Below are 6,000 nucleotides of genomic sequence, written 5' to 3' on the forward strand. Positions count from 1 at the left end.
TCTTCTGAATAGATAAACAAGCTCTGAATTAGTTTTTACCCTCCTTCAGGATAACTAATTTAACAGAGGTAAACCCATTTTCAAAACAGAATAAAATATTTGCTTCCCTAAGTAATTATAGGGCTTGGGTTGGTTGAGTTCCTGTCCCTACAAGAATCTGTGCAATGAACTATGCTCAGTGGAAACTTAAAGTACTTAAAAAACAGATTTTGAACCTTGTATACTCGTATTTGATGTCTATCCTAGAACTAAGTCAAAACCCATTCATCTGACTTAGATCTGAAATGAAAATCCAAACCAGTTCTTTAACTGAGCAACATTGTTCTTGGTAATAGTGCTGACCCTGCTGACCCTCCTTTAAAGGAGACCACCCTTGAGGGTTTTTGCTAGTGTTACTAAAGGATTTTCATAACATTTCTGGTCTGTTTTCTTACCTGTAAAATAAAAGACTTAAACTATATAAGATTGAAGCCTCTTATAGCTGAATTTCTTTGTATTTATGTTTATATATAGTAGCAAAGACTCAGGCATTGTTTAGCCCAGATAGAAGTGATTCATTTTCAACAATATTCACGGTAATTTTTGTCAGAATTTGTGGGAAAGAGATGATAAATAAATAAGAATGTAAATTCCTGCAAATTGAAAGAAAAATTGGTTAGTAAATTTTCTAGTTAGCAAGACAAGAGAATTAATAATTAAGGAGACAGGTTCACTTTACATAAAATCATTGTAGAATTTTTGGTGAAACTTTCAGTTTTTGAGAAAGCTTTGAATAGCTATGTGAGCTCTTAAAATTTAAGCAATAAGTCCTAGCACAAGGCCTTGGCTGTTGATGGAAGATAATAGAGACTGGTTTCTTCATTTTATAGGAACACCACAAACAATAAACTATACTTAGAAACAGACCATGTAAAATCCTGCTATTTAAATTTATAATTTCTTCACTTACTGGATTTAATGATTTCAACTATTTCAAGACAGAAATGGAGGAAAGGAGAAATATCTCCTTGAACTATGAGGTTCACGAGTATGTATTTCAAGATGTACAGTAGTTGGTTTTCTGGATGTACAAAATTGGCCTGCATCACATGAAGTTAGAGATTGAATATTTTATTTGACTAGTGTAACAGTTGGAAATTGAGCTCATCCTCTAATATTCTAGGGTGAAATCTTGGCTCTTGATAACATTTTTCCTTTAAGTTTTGTACGTATAAATGCAAAAGTGCTTGCAATAACATGCATAGATGGCTGGACTGAAATTAGGAAGTAGGAGATATTTCTTTAATTTGTCTTTTATGTGCCTTTCCCGTGTCCATGGGAACTCTTTTATCCTCTGTGTATCACTATTTTTCCTTAAAGAAATAGCATCAAAGAAAGGCATCTGAGAGGTAGATTCACACAGAAGGTCTTGTGACTTTATCAGTCATTCTTTCCAGAAGAATTGATATTTTAATATAGTATTTAATATTTAATGTATTCAAAAGAGGGTTAGAGGATTAACTGAAGTGACTGAATCTCTATTAATGATAGCCTACTTGAATTGAGATATTTCTAAGCAAACAGATCTTCTGGATGCTCTTATTCTCGAGCATAGATGTGGCTGTAATTCTTTCTTCTCACAAGGGTGTGAGAAGGTGCTGAGATAATGTAAGCTCATGAGGGTTAGCATTTTTGTTCATTTCATCTACTGCTTTACCCCAGCACCCAGAACAATGCCTTCCACAGAGTAGGCATTCGATATCTTCACTATCTCTCTGCCAAAATGCAGGCATGTTAACTCAAGGCCCATCAGGACTGCAGAGATCTGGCTGTGGAGCCTCTAATATTGGGAATCCCACATTTAAGTGGAAATTGGCTACAGAAGAGTAGGGAGCAGATGTGGTAGAGAATTCCACCTTCTGGGCAGATAGCTGGACTTCATTTCCCAGCTTCCATTACATTTAGATGTGACCATGTGACTGGACTTTAGCCTCTTGAAGGTAGACTGAAGTGATTTAAGCAACTGCAGTCCTAGCTCATGAAAACCTCTTGTATGATTTTGTATAGTTCTCTTGCCCCATCTGCCAGCTGGAAGAGAAGCCACACAGCACTTCAAGCCCTAAAGGCAGCTGGATTCTGAATGATGCTGTGAAAGGCCCCCTAATGGACAGGAGCATCTGTGATGGAGTTTGTATGAGAGAGAGATAAACTTTTATTTTACCAGGGCATTATGGCTTTTGATTGTGGAAGGGAGAAGAGAAGACCATTCAGAACTGTAGTGGCAAAGCAAGATAGGGCAGCAGAAGGAGCAAGGCCAGAGGGAATGGAAATATGGTTGAAACATTGGCAACTGGGGGTGATGAAAAGTTATCAAGTAAATAATTTGGGATCAGACTCTGATGCTAGGAAGTAAATCACATGAAGTGGAGTCACTGACTGGAAACTATTGATACTGGGAAATCTTTATATCTTGGGCCAGAGTATTTCTTTGAAGTTAATAGGTATTACATTAGCACAGTCCCAGCTGGCTTGTTACCATTCTGCAAATGAAACAGGATCGCATGGCCTTGTGGCCTATCAGTTCTCTCACTAGAAAAAGCTTCTCCCAGACCCTGTTTCTAGCTAACACTGAAGTAGTTTTCCTTTCATCCTTCAAAATTTTAATTAACACTTACTTTATCCCTGAGCCTTTCATATTCAGTGAGAATGTATTTCCAATAAGCTATTAATTTCTCAGTGTTTCTACCTGTTGCATTTATTTTGTCTGGTTTATGCTTTTATGGGAAAAAAAGCAGTGTAATAAGTTTTGATTCCTCTACCAACATATTTCAGTGACATTTTGGGACTTTGTTTTAAAAGTTTCTCTACTTTGATTTTAATCTCCGTATGATCCCATCAAACTCAACCACCAGCTTCCCAGGAAAGTGTTCCCTAATACTCTACACAGCCGACTTGGTTGTTGATCCCAGTTACTTAAAAACAACAAAAAAACAAAACAAAAAACCCATGTGCTTCCCTCAACCATAAGAATATTGCCCTGATACAACTGTACCTAAATTATGTGTCTCCTATATTAAACTATAAGCTCAAGGAAATGCTTTTTTTTTTTTTTTTTTAAAGACTTTATTTTAGAGCAAGCAAACACATGAGCAGGGGGAGGGGCATAGGGAGAGCAAGAGAATCTCAAGCATACTCTGCACTGAGCATAGAGCCTCTCTTGGAGCTCTGTTTCTGTCTCATGAGACAGACACCCTGAGATCATGACCTGAGCCAAAATCAAGAGTTGGATACTCAACTGTCTGAGCCACCCAGGTGCCCCTGCTTTGTTTTATTTCCACATTTTCCGTGAATTAGATGCCTCAAAAAGTGTTACTAAAGAAATAATCAATAATGTAAATAAATATTGCCATTGTATTATATTATTTTATTCCCCAAAGCTGATATTGTGTGGAATATCAAGAACATAGTAACTCCTGCTTTTGTGATAGTGATTAATGGAAAAAAGGCCTTAATTTTTTAACAGCATAATTTACGTTTAGTAGAGTGTGAACAGTGTACTTATCTTAAGTGTACAACTCAACTAATTTTTCACGTATGTATTCATATATCAGTCTCTACCCATTTCCCACTCACCAGGAGTTTCCCCCATTCATCTTCCCAGGTAGCACAAGTCCCCTCCTCTCCCTGAGTTAAACATTATTCTCCCTTCTATCACTTATTCATATACTTAAAAAGATATATTACAATCAAGATCAAATATCAACATTGGTCCAGTAAAATAGTGTGACATGGCAAAAATTTGAAGAAGTGACTTATGAGATAGACTACTACCCATTTCCCAAATAACTCCTAAAGGGCATTTGATGAAAGATAAAAATTTAGAGTGAAGAAACTCAATGCTGAAATTGGATAAATTTAAAGGAAGCCACACCCAAGCTACAAAAACACAGATAAAAATAACAATGATAAATTAAGTCTTGTGTAATACATATGCATACTCCATTTAGCATTTATTGCTATGGTGATCACAAAAGATTTTTGATAACTGAAAGCCAAAGAAACAGCAAGCCCTGTGCTTGTAGGAAAAATATTATAAAGTATTAACAAGACAGATATTTTATGAGAATGGGGCATTGGTGACATGACATATGTCTCAGGAACCAGAATTTCATCCTTCTACCGTACATGCTACGCTTCTCAGCAAAAAGAAGAAAGATGGAAAGGAAAACGAAGAAGGTAGTGAAGTGCATAGTCCAGTTGGAAGTCAACCACCTGATGCTTAATTCTTTTTTTTTTTTTTTTTAAACACTAGAACCTTCAGCAATATTAGGTTGAAAGTTCACTGGTGTTTACGAAATGGCATGGACCTCAGTTCCTCGGAGTGCCGGTCACATGCTTTTGAAGAAGAGGAAGTCATAGGTAAGTTGTCCCATGTAACTAGTTGTTTCAGGATATAATCAAGAAGCATCTCTCTGCACTTCAAGATGCAAAAGCACCATGAACGGTGAGAGGCTTTCCCATCAAGGCAAAGGCAAGAATGTTCCTTTGAGTCAAATACTTGTCTGTGTCCCACTGGGTAGGTCAGCTTTGTCAGAGGTTTTTGTTTTGTTTCCTTTAAGGAATTGGGATTCTACAAAGTTGAATCAGGTATACAGTGGCAAGTTCCCCGGAATAGGAGAGGAAATTGTTTTGGCTAACTCTGCCTCTGAGGCAATGTTTACTGAAGAACAGCCATTAATTAATCTTGGGACAATAAAACTCTTTTCCTGTCCTATCTCCAGTTAATAATGCATGACTAAAAGTTATGTTCTAACTGTAAATCAGGGCAAACAAAACATACCACAAACTTATTTTCCTCTCAAGTCCAATAGTTTGATATGTGTGTTGTTTTAATATTCCCACTTGGGGCTACACATCTAATGTTATCTTTGAAAATGTGCTAACAAGCCTGAAAGTATTAGGGCTTTTTAATACATTTTTATTACAACAGAGGATTTTGAAAAATGAAATCTGATGCTTCTTAGTCAGAACATAATGTGAAAGCAAAATAAGAAATAAGAATATGGCAACAGAATTTTTTGCCACATGGTGAAATTGTCTTAATTCATTATCTCTCATTTATGATATGACTACTTTAATGTTGCTAAAGTATTTTTAGTAAGTTTTTTTTTCCTCCAACAGATTTTATACAGTCAAACTGAGCTCTAGGAAGTGGGGCTTGGATCACCCAATAATAGTGTGTGAAGACCTCTGACATTGCTTTAAAAAAAATCTGGGACTTTAGGAATAATACTGAGGTGTGAAGCTCTCAAATATCTTCTCTAGAATTTTAGAAGTCTGGGGAGAATTGGAGAGTTGAAAATTAACTCATCATTCAGATGCATAGTAGTATTGTTCAAACAAAGTAGGTTTTTTAAAAAATATCTGTTTTAAAAAATTGCTGGGAATTATGGGTTATAAATTCATAAATTTACCATAATAAGAAACACGAAGCCATACTATATACTCTACTCCAGTCCAGACCAGTTAAGCTACCAGTTAATGCCTTTGTAAATTGGATAAATTACTGAATTTCACTGAGACCTGTTTCTACACAGTAAAATACAAAGATTGAATTAGACCTGTGTTTTTGAAAACTTAACCCAAGGGCCCACTACGGTTTTATAGACATAGATCTGGGGACTTTGTGAGGAGAAAACTCGTGTGATATTAGAATCTAAATTGAATATCCAACTGCCATAATGGGAATTAATGTAACTTGTGCAGATCTCGTGTCTCCAAAGATTCTAGGAATGAACAACAATGCCTTCTGGTAGATCTAATGATTTTCTCCTTACCTTAGGATATAGACATTCATCAGAAAGCTACAGAAAGTGCACCTTAGTTAAAATGAGGGTAAATCAGATTATTTATCCTAAGTCTGGTCATCATCAGAGATGACATCAGGATGGAAAGCACTATAGGTAACTCTTGCAGTAGTTTCCCTGGGTGAGGGGCTTCTATGTATCTAACAGGGGAAGC

At 36.2% G+C, this 6,000-nt stretch overlaps 1 long non-coding RNA gene across 1 annotated transcript in view; it reads left to right on the top strand.

Moving 5' to 3' along the window:
* Positions 1 to 4,388, top strand: part of LOC116585121 — an 82,213-nt gene extending 77,825 nt beyond the window's left edge. The window contains exon 3 of the long non-coding RNA XR_004283472.1: positions 4,292 to 4,388. This is a non-coding gene — a long non-coding RNA (uncharacterized LOC116585121). The remainder of the gene's footprint in view (positions 1 to 4,291) is intronic.
* The last annotated feature ends 1,612 nt before the right edge of the window (positions 4,389 to 6,000 follow it).

The sequence above is a fragment of the Mustela erminea genome, chromosome 2 (assembly GCF_009829155.1).
Source record: "Mustela erminea isolate mMusErm1 chromosome 2, mMusErm1.Pri, whole genome shotgun sequence".
Classification (NCBI taxonomy): domain Eukaryota; kingdom Metazoa; phylum Chordata; class Mammalia; order Carnivora; family Mustelidae; genus Mustela; species Mustela erminea.